Below are 19,745 nucleotides of genomic sequence, written 5' to 3' on the forward strand. Positions count from 1 at the left end.
TATAATTATGCGATTAAATAAGATTCGAGTATTGCCGGCTGACCTATATGCACTCGTTTATTTTCATGTTTCTTGTGTTTTTCTATTCTGTAAATATAGATATCTGAGTAATAATATCACATAAAGCAAAATAAGCCACGAAATCTGGCGCAACACCCCGTAATTGATTTGCTTATGATGTAGCTAACAACTGCGCAGAAAAAAGGCATCCGCTACTTTTTATCTCATAGAGATAACTTTTGATCGTTCATAAACATCGACCACAATCAACGCCGTATATCTTTTTATACGCCCGTATAAAATACGGGACGTATTATGTGAAACCCCTTGGCGGGCGGGTGGCGGGCGGGCGGCGGGCGGAAGGCATCACTTTGTCCGGACTCTAATTCAAATTGTATTCATCCGATCTTCACCAAACTTGGTCAGCAGTTGCATCTAGTTGATATCTAGGCCAAGTTCGAATATGGGTCATGCCGGGTCAAAAACTAGGTCATAGGGTCAATAAGTGCATTTTCAAAGGGGCCACTTTGTCCGGACTCTATTTCAAATTGTATTCATCCGATCTTCACCAAACTTGGTCAGCAGTTGCATCTAGTTGATATATAGGCCAAGTTCGAATATGGGTCATGCCGGGTCAAAAACTAGGTCATAGGGTCAATTAGTGCATTTTCAACGGCGCCACTTTGTCCGGACTCTAATTCAAATTGTATTCATCCGATCTTCACCAAACTTGGTCAGTAGTTGCATCTAGTTGATATCTAGGTCAAGTCCGAATATGGGTCATGCTGGGTCAAAAACTAGGTCAAAGGGTCAATTAGTGCATTTTACTTTGTCCGGACTCTAATTCAAATTGTATAAATCTTATCTTCACCAAACTTGGTCAGTAGTTGCATCTAGTTACTCATACATTTTTCATTAAATCTTCACCAAACTTGTTGAAAATGTGTGTTGTCATAAAATGATGGCTAAGTATGATAACTCATGCCAGGCTTTTTACAGTTACTGCTCTTTCAAAAAACAATTGCACAATTTGCCGTTTCAGCTCTCTTAACTCATTTACTTGCACCAAACTTTCTAGCTATTGAGACAGTTTTTTTTCTTTCCATGACCAAATAATTATTTTATGTTCTGGAAGAACTTGTGGGCTTGACCTACACTGCCAGTATTATGCAAAACATTTGTGTGTAAGCAACTTTCCTGGAGACCAAACTTGAGATTGCAAAAAAATATTTTAATAAATTTAAATTACATTATCATGTTTAAGGTTGAAGATCTGGTTTTATAGCATTGACATCTTTTTTTAAAAGTTTATTTCATTACTTTCTGTGCAATTATTTATAATACATCTTTTGCAGTTCCAGACCTTTAAACAGATATATTTTGTAACAAGTTGGCACTGGTTTACTTTATGGATGAAATCCAGCAATTTGATGAGATCAAAATGTAGATAATAATTTACAAATGCTTGGAGAGTTATTAAATGAAGTTGTATGCATTTAAGATTAAAAGAAACCAAAATAATTGATTATAATAGTAAAACTTATATGATATCACAGTGTATGTTTATGACAATGAATCAAGCATTTTCGGAAGAAAATATTTAAGCCATCCTTTGAAGAAGCAGATTATATTGCTGTGAGCCTGTTAGTCCAATGGTTGGTTGCTCTGTTGTGTGGTTGGTCACATTATATCTAGAGAATTATGCTTTGATTTTTGATCAGGAAAATTGAAATGATGGTTACTTGTGAGAAAAGAAAGATGTTTATTAATTTTAGTGCCAACAGGTCAAAGGTGAAGGTCACCTGGTCATGTTACATGAAATTTGTTTTGCGGTATATCTAGTGGACACTTGGACCTACAATTATGGACATTGGTATGCTGGTTAATTTTGAGGCAAGGAAGACTCCGTTTTATACGCCCGTTTTTAAAAACGGGACGTATTTTAGTTTCACCATTGGCGGGCGGCGGCGGGCGGCATCCACAGCAGTGTCCGTTCTCTAATTCAAATAGTTTTCATCCGATCTTCACCAAACTTGCTCAGAAGTTGGGTCTAGACAATATCTAGGTCAAGTTCGAATATGGGTCATGCCGGGTCAAAAACTAGGTCACAGGATCACTTAGTGCATTTTAGGATTAAGCATGGTGTCCGCTCTTTAATTGAAGTAGTTTTCACCCGATCTTCACCAAATTTAGTCAGAAGTTGTGTCAAGATGATATGTAGGTCAAGTTCAAATATGGGTCATGCCGGGTCAAAAACTAGGTCACGAGGTTACTTAGTTCATTTCAAGCATTTAGCGTGGTGTCCGCTCTCTAATTGAAGTAGTTTTAATCTGATCTTTACCTAATTTGGTCAGAATTTTTGTCTAGATGATATGTAGGTCAAGTAGGAATATGGGTCATGACAGGGAAAAAACGAGGTCACATGGTCACATAGTGCATTTCAAGCATTTAGCATGGTGTCCGCTCTCTAATTGAAGTAGTTTTCATCTGATCTTCACCAAATTTAGTCAGATGTTACATCTAAATGATATCTAGGTCAAGTTTAAATATGGGTCATGCCGGGTCAATAACTAGGTCTCGAGGTCACTTAGTGCATGTCAAGCATTGAGCATGGTGTCCAAAACCTTCGAACGGGCGTATCTTGTGACAGTTTGGCACTCTTGTTTAAAGATATTTCTTGCTTAAAGTAATAAATCTCCGTAGCGAAAGAATGATGACTGTTTACGGTAAGGCCGACTCGTCTTTTACTTAAATGTCCGCCGATATCACAATACTGCATGTTTACATTGGTTTTTAATTCATTAATCTTAGTAATAAGTCCAATTAAAAACATGTAAAAATAACTTCGAAAATATTAAACATTTGTGACGTACGGTAAAGTGGCGAAATTTAAACATAGCAATTTGTCTATTGATACATCGTCCGTTGTCTGCTAAGAACAATAGAAAATCGACTGCTGACACTTGTACCCATTTAAAGTTAATCCGTGTAAATACAAACTGTCAACAGGTGCAGGTGTCTTTATGCCACCAATTATCGCTTCTCGGCCTTTTGACTAAGATCAAAGTGTAAAGTGTAGTGTTAGCATCCTTTTGATCATTTGTCTGTGTGTGTTTCAGAGTTTATTTACAGGTCCCACTGGCCTCTTCACGAGGTTACGGTAGCCCGACCTGAGATCATTTGTCTTTATTGCGTCACGCCTAAAATAGTTATCCGTTAATGATATGCACAACGGTTCTGCTACAAACTACTTCTGACCAATCAAAAATAATTACTCTATCGTTGGATACGCCTTTAACCGATCGCTATTGTTCAACTTCACATGGTATATTTTTTGATTGGATGAAGGTGTGGTTTCGTTGATTTATTCACAACTGTCCCACAATTTATGCATAATCGTTTCTTAAATAAATAGATCTTATCTGAGTGAAGATTTCATTCATTGTTTGATTATAATAATATTACGCACTCACCCTGGATTATGAAAAAGTGTAATTGGACATATTAAATACACAATTACTTTCGATTAGCTGCTTAGTATTATTAGATAGGACGTTTTTTCCAGAATGCAGAAAATATTCCTCGGGTATCCCGTGATTTACGAATATGTATATAACAGTCGAATAGCGAGCGATGCAAGTGTTGGTAAATTCACGTGTTTCATGCATAATGGCGAAAGTGTTTTTGATTATTTGAGAGCAAGTTACAATTATTTTGACCATATAATGAATTTCTGCGTTCAAGACTTTAATGAATTTTCACATCAATAGCACTAACATTTCAATACAAAAATATCTGCTCATAATATAAACGCTAAAAGTTTTTACGTTAAATGGGAAACTAATTTTGATTTGTGAAATATATATTAAGTTCGAAATAATCAATGATATGTTATTATGATTTTGAACAATAAAATATATTTTTCGTGATAATAAATAATTGAAACGTTGAACGTTTCGTTTTAAATATATTCTTCTTATTATTATATCCCAAAAAAAGTCAACTGCTAGTGCAAAAGCCCTCAGAACCTTGACTAAAACGTCACTTACACATGTCTGAGATATTGAGGATATTTACCCCCCGACTTATGGCAGAGTCAAGGCAAAAAACCAAGTTTTTCTAGCCACATTATACCCCTCGACTTATGGCCGAGGTAGACTTATGGCCGCGAATGTACGGTATATGAACAACTTATAAAAGAGGAAATATTTAATAAGAGCTATGAATTACAATATAGACCTGTTTTATCACATTTTTGATCGGCAAAACGATGGTGACCAGGTCAAAACTTTTCTGTAAAGACTGCATAATGTGGGAACGTGCCATCACATAATTTCACGTGATCTCTATGACCACGACTCTAAATAACCCACAACTCAACAAGAAACTATAGTCAAGTTACCATTACGGGATCAGTAGCGTAATAAAGTTGTTATGGTGAAAAGCAATGTTTTGAGACTTCCTTTACACCAGTTTCAAACGGAGTTTGATTAAGTATTGCCTTTGCTTACTGTTTCAGTGAATAGTCTTATTTTTAAGCGCAGGCAAAATGTATTTGTGATACGTTTTTTCGCCTCAGAATTCATGCATTAACAGATCAATTGTAGCCATAACGGATCATGTGATCGAAACCATTTAGGAGGGCATCTAAGAGGCTATTTGAGCTGTTGAAACATGAACGGTGTTGTTTACAATGACCAAGTTACATTGCCAGTTATAAATTACATTTATTTTTAGCTCTTCTTTTTTTTGAAAAAAAATTATGAGCTGTTGTCATCACCTTGGCGTCGGCTTCGGCGTCGGCGTCTGGTTAAGTTTTGCATTTAGGTCCACTTTTCTCAGAAAGTATCAATGCTATTGCATTCAAACTTGGTACACTTACTTACTATCATGAGGGAACTGGGCAGGCAAAGTTAGATAACTCTGGCGTGCATTTTGACAGAATTATGTGCCCTTTTTATACTTAGAAAATTGAAAATTTTGGTTAAGTTTTGCGTTTAGGTCCACTTTTCTCAGAAAGTATCAATGCTATTGCATTCAAACTTGGTACACTTACTAACTATCATGAGGGGACGGGGCAGGCAAAGTTAGATAACTTTGACGTGCATTTTGACAGAATTATGTGCCCTTTTTATACTTAAAAAATTGAAAATTTTGGTTAAGTTTTGTGTTTAGGTCCATTTTATTCCTTAAGTATCAAAGCTATTGCTTTCATACTTGCAACACTTACTAACTATCATAAAGGGACTGTGCAGACAAAGTTATGTAACTCTGACTGGCATTTTGACAGAATTATGTGCCCTTTTTATACTTAGAAAATTGAAAATTTGGTTAAGTTTTGTATTAAGGTCCACTTTATTCCTACAGTATCAAAGCTATTGCTTTCATACTTGCAACACTTATTAACTATCATAAGGGGACAGTGCAGGCAAAGTTATGTAACTCTGACTGGCATTTGGACGGAATTATGGGCCCTTTATACTTAGAAAATTGAAAATTTGGTTAAGTTTTGTGATTTGGTCCACTTTACCTCTAAAGTATCATAGATATTGCTTTCATACTTGAAACACTCACAAACTATCATAAGGGTACAGTAAAGGGACAAGTTGCATAACTCTGGTTGTCATTTTTACGGAATTATGGCCCTTTTTTGACTTAGTAACTTTGAATATATGGTTAAATTTTGTGTTTTCGATCCACTTTACTTCTTAAGTATCAAGGCTATTGCTTTCAAACTTCAAATACTTTCATGCTATCATGAGGTTACTGTACCTGGCAAGTTGAATTTTACCTTGACCTTTGAATGACCTTGACTCTCAAGGTCAAATTATTAAATTTTGCTAAAATTGCCATAACTTCTTTATTTATGATTAGATTTGATTGATACTTTGACAAAACTACTCTTACCTGACATACCACAATAGACTCCACCCAAACCATCCCCCGTGCCCTCCCCCCCTCCCGCCCCCCTAATTTTTTTTTTTTTTTTTAAGATTATCTCACAAATGACCACCACACCCTCACACTATACCCCCCCCCCAACCCACCCTCCCATTTTTTTTTGAAACGGTTAAAAAACACAAATATTTATTTTTATTATTTTATAATTGAAATACCGTCCAACCATCGCACCCAAGAATCCCCCCACCCCCCCTCCCCCCACCCGAATCCCCCCCCTAATTTTTATTTTTTTAAGATCATCTAAAAATTACCACTCTCACACTATAACCCCCCCCCCCCCCCCCCCCCACCCCCCCCCCCCCCCAATTTTTTTGAAACGGTTAAAAACACAAATATTTATTTTTATTATTTTATGTTTGAAATACCGTCCAACCATCGCCCCCACCCCCACCCCCCCCCCCCCCCCCCCCCCCCCCCCCCCCCCCCCCCCCCCCCCCCCCCCCCCCCCCCCCCCCCCCCCCCTGATTTTTTAATTTTTTTTGCGTTTTTTTTTCGCATTTTTGGAAGATTATGTAATAAATGTCCACACCCCCACACTATACACCCCTCTTCACTCCACCCCTTCCTCCTTTGTGATTGAAAATGAGAGTCCCTTCACCTTTAAAAAGAAAATAGATGAGCGGTCTGCACCCGCAAGGCGGTGCTCTTGTTTGTTATTGTTTTCAATACGTTATCTTGTATCTACACTTTTGGCATGACGTTCTTGTGTGCATTATCTGTTGAAAACCCTAAATATTGTAAAACCATTAAATTTCGTGTGGTACGAATTTTCGTGAATTTCGTTGGTCCATTGAACCATGAAGTACCAACGATTATTTATACATTTTTAATCGGAAATCGGTCATTTCCGAATGTCATTTGTACTTTTTAAATCAAGCATGGTATTTAAACTGTATATCAACGATTGTTCTCTTATACGTGACCTCGTCATATTAACAGTTTGCAGATTTATCACATATGTCAATAAGTGCCAAATTGCAATTTCAGTTAAAAGAGGCATAATGGTTTTCACACGTGTATTTTGAGGACCTTATTACTCAATTGTTACTACAAGGGTACCGATTGCGCTGAGAATTGCAAATATTGTCAAAACAACAATGATGCCAATAAGCGAGTGGGGACCCACAAGTGCGCTGCTTTATTGCTCTTATCGACAATTATCTGCAACACTTTCATGCTTCAGTGAATATTAACCTCAAGTAATGCTGTCAACACAGATTAGCAGATTATGCTTCGTTATTACTCTGGTTGTTATGCCCCCCTTCAAAGAAGAGGGGGTATATTGTTTTGCACATGTCGATCGGTCCGATGGACGGTCCGTTCACCAGATGGTTTCCGTATGATAACTCAAGAACGCTTAGGCCTAGGATCATAAACTTTGATCACGACTGGCAGATGACCCCTATTGATTTTCAGGTCAAAGGTCAAGGTCACAGTGACTTTAAACAGTCAAATGGTTTCCGGATGATAACTCAAGAATGCTTACGCCTAGGATCATGAAACTTCATAGGTACATTGATAATGACTGGCAGATGACCCCTATTGATTTTCAGGTCACTAGGTCAAAGGTCAAGGTCACAGTGACTCGAAATAGTAAAATGGTTTCCGGATAACTCAAGAATGCTTAGGGCTAGGATCATGAAACTTCATAGGTACATTTATCATGACTGGCAGATGACCCCCTATTAATTTTCAGGTCACAAGGTCAAGTTCGCAGTGACTCGAAACAGTAAAATGGTTTCCTGATGATAACTCAAGAATAATAAGGCCTTGGATCATGAAACTTCATAGGTACATTGATCATGTCTGGCAGATGACCCCTATTGATTTTCAGGTCACCAGGTCAAAGGTCACAGTGACAAAAAAATGCATTCACACAATGGCTGCCACTACAACTGACAGCCCATATGGGGGGCATGCATGTTTTACAAACAGCCCTTGTTAAATATTATGTTTATTTTTACCCATAGCATTCTTCAAAAAATATCTTAGCAATAAGAAATCAAATTGCAATAAAATGGCAACATAACCCCCAAATTTATGGCTTTGTATTTTATGTGTGTGTACATGTCTTATTACAAACAAATGGATGTAGATCTGAATTGATAGTGGTTTTAACAGATGGGATAGTCCATGATGTATATTGGTTCGAGTTAGGTAACATTACCTGAGTAAATCAGTTGTATGTCTGGATGGGCTTGTATTTTCTATTTGGGCAGTGCTCTGTGAAAAGGGGGTTAATTGCATGTGCGTAATGTGTCGTCCCAGATTATCATGTGCAATCTACAAGGCTAATCAGAGACGACAATTTCAGCTTTTATGATATTTTTCGTTTACAGAGAGTCTTGCCTTAGCAAAAATCCACTTAAGGCGGAAAGTGTCGTCCCTGATTAGCCTACTGCACAGGCTAATCTGGGACAACATTTTACACACATGCATTAAACCCCCTTTCCACAGAGCACAGCTCATTTGTTTACTTTTCTGAAAAAGCCAAACACATCTTTCATCTCTGACAGGGAATAGGGTGCAAACATTATCAATTTGGCAAGGGAAAAGACTGGTTAACAATATATCATACTTTGGTACAAGGTTGTGAAATTGATAAAATGATGTTGTGCAGTTTTATTCATGCTTTCTTACATGATAAAGTTTCAATACACATGGCACACCCAATGGGAAAATTTATGGGATTTATTTGCTTCTTGAAGTCTGAAGATTTGTTGTGTTTGTTTTATTTTGTCGTTTTAAAACTTAGAAAAGGCTGTGTTAAGTCTCCATGAAAGTGTGCATGTGCTTAAAGTGTCTTCTGGGACTAGCCTGTTCAGTCAGCATAGGCTAGTCTGGGACAACTCTTTCTGGTTATATGCTATATTCATTATGCCCCCCTTCGAAGAAAAGGGTATATATTGCTTTGCTTATGTCGGTCGGTCTGTCGGTCTGTTGGTCCGTCCACCAGGTGGTTGTCAGATGATAACTCAAGAATGCTTGGGCCTAGGATCATGAAACTTCAAAGGTACATTGATCATGACTCGCAGATGACCCCTATTGATTATGAGGTCAAAGGTCAAGGTCACAGTGACCTGAAATAGTAAAATGGTTTCCGGATGATAACTCAAGAACACTTAGGCCTAGGATCATGAAACTTGATAGGTAGATTGATCATGACTCGCAGATGACCCTTATTGATTTTCAGGTCATTAGGTCAAAGGTCAAGGTCACGGTGACCTGAAATAGTTAAATGGTTTCCGGATGATAACTCAAGAACGCTTATGCCTAGGATCATGAAACTTGATAGGTAGATTGATCATGACTCGCAGATAGTAAAATGGTTTCCGGATGATAACTGAAGAACGCTTATGCCTAGGATCATGAAACTTGATAGGTAGATTGATCATGACTTGCAGATGACCCCTATTGATTTTCAGGTCACTAGGTCAAAGGTCAAGGTCACGGTGACCCGAAATAGTAAAATGGTTTCCGGATGATAACTGAAGAACGCTTATGCCTAGGATCATAAAACTTTAGGGTACATTGATCATGACTCGCAGATGACCCCTATTGATTTTCAGGTCACTAGGTCAAAGGTCAAGGTCACGGTGACCCGAAATAGTAAAATGGTTTCCGGATGATAACTCAAGAACACTTATGGCTAGGATCATGAAACTTCATAGGTTCATTGATCATGACTGACAGATGACCCCTATTGATTTTCAGGTCACTAGGTCAAAGGTCAAGGTCACGGTGACCCGAAATAGTAAAATGGTTTCCGGATGATAACTCAAGAACGCTTATGGCTAGGATCATGAAACTTCATAGGTACATTGATCATGACTCAAGGATGACCCCTATTGATTTTCAGGTCACTAGGTCAAAGGTCAAGGTCACTGTGACCAAAAACATATTCACACAATGGCTGTCACTACAACTGAGAGCCTGTATGGGGGGCATGCATGTTTTACAAACAGCCCTTGTTTATAGGAGGTCTCTTCTTATCTCAAATCCAGTTTAGGTGGAAAGTGTCACCCTTAATCAGCCTGTGCACAGGCTAGTCTGGGACGACACTGTACGCACATGCATTAAGCCCCATTTTACCAGAGCAATGCTCATTTAATTAGAGACTGATGTGTATGAATGATCAGTATTTCAAGTACAAATGGTATTTGTTCATGTACATTATAAAATATATCTGTGTGTTAGGTCTGTTATATTTTATTTTAATCAATATTTCCTGCTTCTAGGTCAATTACTTTATCAACCGATACATATACTCGCATGGCATCTATTATTGTGTCTTCATCAGCCGAGCTGTGAAAAGCCTCATGGCGCGTGATCAATATTTCAGAATTAATTAGGAGTTTCATCACACTCAGTGTCCGATGAAAGTCCCTACCGTTGATATAATTGTGTCCCTGCATTGGCTTGCACCATAAATAACTTCTTTATTGGTCTGGAATTTCTATGAATAAAACCTTGAATAGAGGATATGACTGGTGGAATTATAAGATCAAAATTGTTGCTGTGAACGAATGATGGTCTATGTATTGGTTCATGGCTGTTGCATCATCATTTCCTTCAATTTAACTGCTGCAAATGTTAAGTTTTAATTTTTCAGGAAAGCCAAGAAACAAAAAATAAAGAAAATTTCTCCAATATGTCCTTAATACAAGTACAATGTTCTATGCATTTCCAAGAATTGTTAAGTGTTTTCATTTGCTTCTTTACAGTTTTTATACGCCCGTATAAAATACGGGACGTATTATGTGAAAACCCCTTGGCGGGCGGGCGGGCGGCGGGCGGCGGGCGGAAGGCATCACTTTGTCCGGACTCTAATTCAAATTGTATTCATCCGATCTTCACCAAACTTGGTCAGCAGTTGCATCTAGTTGATATCTAGGCCAAGTTCGAATATGGGTCATGCCGGGTCAAAAACTAGGTCATAGGGTCAATAAGTGCATTTTCAAAGGGGCCACTTTGTCCGGACTCTATTTCAAATTGTATTCATCCGATCTTCACCAAACTTGGTCAGCAGCTGCATCTAGTTGATATATAGGCCAAGTTCGAATATGGGTCATGCCGGGTCAAAAACTAGGTCATAGGGTCAATTAGTGCATTTTCAACGGCGCCACTTTGTCCGGACTCTAATTCAAATAGTTTTCATCCGATCTTCACCAAACTTGCTCAGAAGTTGAGTCTAGACAATATCTAGGCCAAGTTGGAATATGGGTCATGCCGGGTCAAAAACTAGGTCATGGGGTCACTTAGTGCATTTCAAGGATTTCATGGTGTCCGCTCTCTAAATGATGTAGTTTTCACCCGATCTTCACCAAATTTGGTCAAAAGTTGTGTCTATATGATATGTAGGTCAGGTTTAAATATGGGTCATGCCGGGTCAAAAACTAGGTCACGAGGTTACTTAGTGCATTTCAAGCATTTAGCATGGTGTCCGCTCTCTAATTGAAGTAGTTTTCATCTGATCTTCACCTAATTTGGTTACAAGTTGTGTCTAGATGATATGTAGGTCAAGTTCGAATATGGGTCATGCCCGGTCAAAAACGAGGTCACATGGTGCATTTAAAGCATTTAGCATGGTGTCCGCTCTCTAATTGAAGTAGTTTTCATCTGATCTTCACCAAATTTAGTCAGATGTTACATCTAAATGATATCTAGGTCAAGTTCAAATATGGGTCATGCCAAGTCAATAACTAGGTCTTGAGGTCACTTAGTGCATTTCAAGCATTGAGCATGGTGTCCAAAACCTTCGAACGGGCGTATCTTGTGACAGTTTGGCACTCTTTTTCTATACCTTTTTTAATGTTGAAGAAATGTTTTTTCCTTAGCTAAATTGGAATTCTTCAAATAATGAATGTTTGGGTTATTTGTGGACTATTGGTGATCAATTTCTTTGCCTGTCATACGATTTATGTGGGGAAATGTGTGGACTGTTTCTTATCAATTTCTGTTCCTGCGTATCAATAAGCATCCATCATTATACTGATGATTGTTGACCTTTGGCAGGTTGAGTGGCATCATTAAAAACATGTTATGTTGTGAAAATCACTTTTGTAGGTGTCATTGACAAAAACTAGAACAAAGTACTGAACATTACTCTTGTTAATTACATGTTTAAGATTGATAGTCATGTATTTAAGATTAATGGATGCCCAATGGATAGAGCTGCAACGATTCACCAACAGCTCGATTCGATTTCGATTTCAGACACTCCGATACTGATTTTTTCAATTTGATTTATCTTCAAACCTAGTTTTTTCATATATTCACTCTTATGCCTCAAAATTAACATTTCTGTTCAAATGTGATTTCAATAAAACACATAAAAAAGAATAGCAAATTAGGACTCAATTTTAATATAAAAACTTCTGACTAGAAGATTGTGTTGATTACACAATAATATAAAAAATAAATAATCATAAGAATGTATCTGGAATCAGTTGAATGATAGTACTATCACTATTATACATTTACTCTAAACCACTATAAGCATGTCTACCATTGTGCCACGACAGCATCACCTGTTACCTGTAGGACAAATCACATTCTCTAATAAACTTAACAAAACTCCAACAGAAATAGAACTACTTTTCTGGCTGGCGACTAGAGTAGTTGCACTTGTGCGACCTCTTAGTCTTGCTAAATCAACGTTATGTTTGCGTTTGACATATTGCATTAGATTAGTGGTTGAGCCGGACTTAGCGTACGCAACATCCGTGAAGCACATTTTACACTTTGCTTTATTGGTAGGGCTACCACCCCGAAACCCAAAATACTGCCACAATTTTGATTTTAGCTTCTTAGGCGCATCTGATAATTTTAATTTGTCGGCAACAACTTGTTCAGCCATTTTGACGATTTTTCGGAAAGTAGACCGTAACGGGTTTATTGATTGGATAACTAAAGTAATAAGCAACCAATCGCGCGCATCGTATTACAGTTAAAGATAAAAACCAACACCTTCCTGTATCAATAGTCAGAATACAGCGCGCTTTGCGTATCTTTGTGTATATATGTGTATATATGTTAAAGAATCGAATTGAATTTGGTAGGTTTGGTATCGTAATCGAATCGAAACATTTCGAATCGATTTTCGATGAATCGGATCGAATCGTTCCAGCTCTACCAATGGATGCCACATTTCTACAGCGTAATTGAATGTCAATCTCATCCTTTATTAATATTACCCTTTCCCACTCAGAAGCAAAGTAAAAATGGATATGTGCAAACAGCATAAAACCAGAACAGCTGCAAGTAACTCGCAGTCTGTTCAGGTTGTATGCTGTTTGCTGCTCATCAGTATCTAAGGTTTGGAAATGAAGCCTTTAAAACTTGAATACTTTGTTTCCTTTGGAAAAGGGTCCCCCTACCTAACCCAAATTTAAACGGAAGAAAACCAATGTTTATGTCGTCAAGGTTACTGTGACTAAAAGAAGAAAGATGCTTTTTGCAAAATAACTTGAATATGTATGGATTTATTGTGATGATATTGTGAATGTTAGTAACTTAATTTGTATCTAGTTTTTGATTTCATATGGGACCAGTTGACCACTGCTTCTAAAAAAAGATCAACTTTATCTGCTTAATTGCTAGAGTTTTTATGAAAGTATGGTTCTGAATATTTTGATCAGTTGCTTACATGATGGCCAAACTTTTTCTATTGATGCCCAACGTTAATGACGCTCTTAAAATGGAATGTTTAGCCAATTAATTTTTTTTTTTAAGGCAAATCACAAATTCATCTCAACCATTTCTAGTCAATTGAAAGGCTAAGGTTTGATGGCACAAACTGCTGACAGTAACCTTGTTCTATTTTCAGAGTCTAAAGCGCCACAGCACTCATTCTGTGAGAATGCAACTCGAAAGAACAGGATCGGTTCATACGACGACTGTCTGGGACCCTGTATAACAGCAGGTACCCTTGTATAAATACAGGGAAAACTTGGCTTAATGAATGCACATTAAGTGTTGTCCTCAGATTAGCCCTGTGAAGTGCACACAGGCGAATCAGGAATGATACTTGTCCCTTTTATGGAAATATATTTTTTTGTTAAAGGAAGTCTCCTTAAAAAGTGGAAAGAGGCGTCCATGATTATCCTGTGAAGACTTACATGGGACAACACTTATGCAATAAAGCCCAGTTGTTCCCAGAATGAGGCTCATATCATAGGCAGGCAATGGGTAATTCTTGAAACTTGAGGATCATATCATAGGCAGGCAATGGGTAATTCTTGAACTTGAGGATCATTTGTAATTGAAAATTTTGGTTTAAACATTTCGATGTATTTACCAACCTTAAAATTCCCCTCATATGAAAGTACTTTAATAAAATAATCGATAATAATACAACAACAACTGATTAAAAAGCATGTTCAATCGAAGCTAAAAAATATAATTATAAAAGTTTCTTGTCCTGAACTTTCCAAAAACATCAAAAGAAAACACCCAACAGCAGATTTGATATTCTTAAAGCTGCTGAAAGAGAACATTTGAGATTAAAAATAACACATCTTATATCTTAATACTGTTGACATACCTTTTCAGGGGCATGCATTAGGTTGCCTGTTGGTTTAGAGGGCATCCCTACTGTTAGGTTAATAAATTGTCAAGATTGCCCTCTGCCAAAACACAAAAACACAACAAATTTCCTCTGGGTCTCTGTAAGTGTTAGTGCAGGGGGCTTTATGTACAAACAGTGAGGGATGTTTACTTTGTTGGGTTATTTATGGCTTGTAAATGATGGAACTTAAATCACCTCCTAAAGAATCTGTACTTAATTACTGTACAATATGGGACCTCATTGTTTATTAGTATTGCCTTTAGGTGGTGGTCTTGTTTTGCTCAGTAATCCTATTCAGCATAATTATGATGTCAAAAGTCAAAACACTTTATGTCTTATTAGTTTTGGGAAAAATACATTATGTTTTTAAAATAATTTTCAATTATGAATGCACAAGATCCAATAGTCGGACATATGTTTATTCGTAGATATTCATCACCGCTTTTAAAGAACCAAAGAAACCGCTTTTTGACGCATTTGAAGTCCTTAGCAAATCAAATTTAATTCAAGTCCTTTCTTAATATATTCAAGATTTAAAGGCTTCAATTCCAAACCAAAGATACTGATGAGCAGAAAACAGCATGATAACCTGAACAGACTGTGATTACTCGCAAAGCTGTTCTGGTTTATGCTGTTGCACATAGCCATTTTAACTTTGCTTTTGAGTGGGAAAGTGTACCCAAGCAAAATGCACACTGGCTGCTGATCAACTAAACTGTTAGGTCAGCCCCCCTACAGTACAGGCATGGTGTACTTAAACAAAAACGCCTGTCCGCGGTGTTTACTTTTCCCGATGGGTGACATTTCGCGGGGGACGGACACGCTACTGACCGCGGTGTTCAGCGAACATCGGAAATCGCTGCGATTTCACGCTATCGATAACGGGAAACCCGTGATCATCGTGATGACTTTCTTCCAGCGTGCTAGAACCCGTGTTCTTACCCCTAAATGTTAACTAAGCACGTGCACTATTAATTATACTGTTGGTCAGTACAAAAGGACTATAGAAAACCGCCGACTGCGTCTTTGTTTTATTTTCCAAACAAGCACGGACAATCCAATATCCTATGTATGAGGAGACACAAACTTTAGCTAAGCACGTGCCATCTATCAAAGCAATAATTGTACAAGTCATATTCATGTAACATATCGAAGTAATCGTATATGATATCGGAAACGGGACTTGCTTTAAACATTTACAATTACGATATTATTTTCATAAGATTTGCTGAAAACAAATTAGAAAACAACAAACGTACACAGACAACACAAAATATAAATAAAAATGACAAATAAATAAACAAAACGTTGGTTTATTTTCGAAAAATCGCTTTCACTTTCTCCCGATTTCCAGAAAATGACTTATACATGTTGATTGAAATCTAAATATAGATGACGCTGTTCATTGGTCATTGTAAAAGAATATTCATGAACTGTACACGGCACTTAATGTGCAATGCCAATTCCAAGTCATTTGCGAGATACATGTACCCCGATACTTAAATTGAAATTCACAAAGAAGCTTTTACAATGTGCCTGCCATTTTCGCGTGCTTTTTGTAGATAAAAACTGGACACGAAAATATCATGGGCATATACATGTATTTATTTGCGGCTACATTTGTTTTAGAACATAAAATGTACACGATGCCTTGGAATACCTTGTCCTGATTGGACGCTTATTTCATCAAATCTTTAATAGAATCATATGCCGAAATTCATTTGATACTTGTAAAAATTGCTAACGTGTGTGTAATTGACATTTTTTTCAATATTATCATCGATATTACACACCATATTTGCTTTTAAAAATGGAAATCGGGCATATATGGGATTATCGAGTAATGGATAAAGATGGAAGAAGTTGCATGTATGCGATTGAGACAGTTGACAGGTATGCATTGGGGAATCAAGAGACTCTGGATAATACGATTACTACAATTAGTTATGAGTTCTCCATGGCTTCAAACTGTTAATTGCATAATCAAACACGCTAGGTGCGAACACGGTTTCTTTATTCGAGGCGTTTAAAAGACAGAAAACACTGTCATGAGCATATGTGTGAAAAACATTATTCATATCACTTTTACATGAAAGGAATCATACAATACTTTTATGTTCAATTATTTTTTTTTAGCGGACACTATGAACACTGCGGCAGATATCAGCGTCCGCGGTGATTCGCGGTGTTCGCCTTATTGAAAACGGCCCCCGCGAACATTTGATCTGGACACCCATAGCGGGGTTCATTTAGTAAGCGAACACAGTGAAATGAACACCGGGGCGAGTGACGTTTGTTAAAGTACACGGTGCCTGTACTGTACCTCCTTACAAAAAAGAACACAGCAAATCACCTAAAGATATGGGCACCTTGATAAAACTCAAAATAATAGGGCATGGAAATTCCATATCACCTGTCTGGTTGCTGTTATGTCAGATGATAATATGCTATCATTCCTAATTTTCCTAAACACCAACATTGTGTTTAAATACTGGCAAAAGTTGTTGTCAATTATGTTGCACATATAGTGTAAGGAAAGAAGATCGTTATTATTTAATTGCACAAATCGCAATCTCAGTGCACAAACAGTGGAGTACAGAATGATGTAACTAATTTGATGCAGGGCGCGACACTAACGGTGGTCCGTGACCCGGGGTCAGTAAAAAATAGGGAGGACAAGTGAAACTATAAATTTGATTGATCCGTCGGACCAGTTAAAAATCCTGGCCAGCTTATTGTGAAATACTTGTGGGAAAGCCGTTTTCATCAATAAATAAACTTTATATGTTATAATGAACTGATAATTTCATCATTATTTTATGGGCCCCACACGAGACCAAGATAAAAATAGCAATATATTGAACATTCCAATTTTTCTAGATGCCTGGATGACAAAAATCTGTTGTCAGATAAAAAAATTGATTTGCGTTCAGCGAATGTCTCCAGACTTTGCAGTGATCGATACACATTTAAATTAACATAAAATTCGAAGCTTTCGGATCGAGAAATGAACAAAATGGTATTTATTATTTTGAAAAATCAGCAATAATCAGCATTTATCGATCTTAGTACCATCAGAATATACTTGTTTACCGTGCGCATTTATACTGGAGGGCGCCGAATAATGGTTGATATTGCCGGAGAGTTAACGTGCGTATTTTCAAGATTACAAGTTTTCGTGATGTAGAATTTCATTCCGGGGGTGATTTCTTTTTATAAATGCACAACACATTGTGGATAGTCTGGAAACTAAGTTGAAATTTAGGTAAAATAACATAGAAATTGTCGGATCACTTGAAATCTTGGAGGACCAATAATTTCTGAAAGCTGGTGGTCCTTTGGGTCAGTAGGTAAAAAAAGTTAGTGTTAAGCCCTGTTTGATGTGAGCTTTTAGGTGGTCAAAGTTTACAAACACTTAACATTATTTTATGAAAGTCTCAACATGAGGACAATGATGGGATATTTTCGTGATCTTCAGGTAATCTACAAGATAGTGTACATTACCTGGCAAGTAATTTTGCTTTGCCATGATAAGCATTTAGCATATTGAGTTCATTTACATGTTATTATATTGTTTAGGGCTGAACTGCTGTATCTAATGTTAAAACTGAAAACAGATTCAACAGTTTCACACTCAACCCTTATCCCATTTATGCTTAGTGGACTCCCCATCATTCTAAATTGGATCAATTTATTCCAAAATTAGGGATGTCGTAAGTATATTTATTTCTATATTTAGAATATTCTTACAGAAATTCCTTTCAGCAAGCATCTGGGTCTATGCTGTTTGCTTATGGCTTTTTCTAGACGCTAGGCATAAAGGATTATAATGTTTTGGATTTAGTGGAACAGAAACATATTCAAACATCTGCTGTACCTGTCTGATTATTGGATTAGCTGACATCAAACAATGTATTTTTGTCCTGTTAAAGTCAAAATGTCCTATCAGAATATGTACACAGACGACCGATAGGCCGTTATGGCTTTCAGTGGCTGATTAATTTATTTATTATTTGTACCTACATGTAATCTTCCTTACAAATAAGGACCTCAGCTTATGGGTGACATGATTGTGCCTGACAGGCAGTAATTCGGACGGCTTGTAGGTACTTTTGTTACAACACTTTGTTTTCAACACGTAGTATTTCTAATGCATGATATTATACTCTTTTTGTCAGTCAAGTTTACTTATCTTGTAATTCGTCTATAAATCCTCCTTTTTCTATAGAATGCAAGTTTGTGTCAAAAGATTTACATGTGCAAACACTTAGTTTTTGCTTGCTGATTGATTATGCAAAACCTTTAGTGGGGGACATATTGTTTTTGCCCTGTCTGTTGGTTGGTTGTTTGGTGTATGTTTGCTCCAACTTTAACATTTGCCCATAACTTTTGCAATATTGAAGATAGCAACTTCATATTTGGCATGCATGTGTATCCATGGAGCTGCACCTTTTGAGTGGGTGAAAAGTCAAGGTCATCCTTCAGGGTCAAAGGTCAGTATGGGTCAAATTGCACATTAATGTACACTTGCAATATTGAAGATAGCAACTTGATATTTGGCATGCATGTGTATGTCATGGAGCTGCATATTGTGAAATGTGAAAGGTCAAGGTCAACCTCAGGTCAAAGGTCAGATATATGGGACAAGTGTTTCACAAACACATCGCTTGTTAAATCAGTCTTTTCTATATAAAAATATCAGGTTTCATAGTTGTATGCTTGAAATCACTGTAATTTTTATCTCATTAGGCATTCCTGCACTTCAACAGTGTTCGTGGTTTTTAGCGCGCAACTACACTGGATACGTATACTTCCTAGTAAATGATTTGCAGTTGAAGTGGTCTCTATTGAGATTCATTGATATCTAGGCGGAGGGGGGATATTGTTTGGCGTTGTCCGTCCGTGTTTTCTTCTTCTATCTTTCCGTCTGTCCGTCTGTCCGTCGGCACTTTATCTTGGAAGTGCTTTTGCGGATTTCATGAAACTTGGTATGAGTATATTATGGATAAGAGGCTGATGCATGCTAAATGGCAGTGTACACCATCTTTTATAACAGAGTTATGGTCTTTGTATTGAAAAAATGCTTTGGTATATAGGCGTAGAGCTATCTCTTTAAACACAGAGCCAGAGCCATGAAACTTGCCATAGTTGGTCAATCATCGGGTGGTGCTTCCCATTCAACACCTAGAATACCAGGGGCTAAGGTCAAGGTCAC

The 19,745-nt window shown here is 37.4% G+C and overlaps 1 long non-coding RNA gene across 1 annotated transcript; it reads left to right on the forward strand.

Annotated features, from left to right (window-relative positions):
* Positions 1–345: 345 nt before the first annotated feature.
* On the forward strand, positions 346–11,192 carry LOC127834557 (uncharacterized). The gene is made up of 2 exons (XR_008027991.1): positions 346–645; positions 11,051–11,192. It is a non-coding gene; the product is annotated as an uncharacterized LOC127834557 (long non-coding RNA).
* The last annotated feature ends 8,553 nt before the right edge of the window (positions 11,193–19,745 follow it).

The sequence above is a fragment of the Dreissena polymorpha genome, chromosome 6, assembly GCF_020536995.1.
Source record: "Dreissena polymorpha isolate Duluth1 chromosome 6, UMN_Dpol_1.0, whole genome shotgun sequence".
Lineage (NCBI taxonomy): Eukaryota > Metazoa > Mollusca > Bivalvia > Myida > Dreissenidae > Dreissena > Dreissena polymorpha.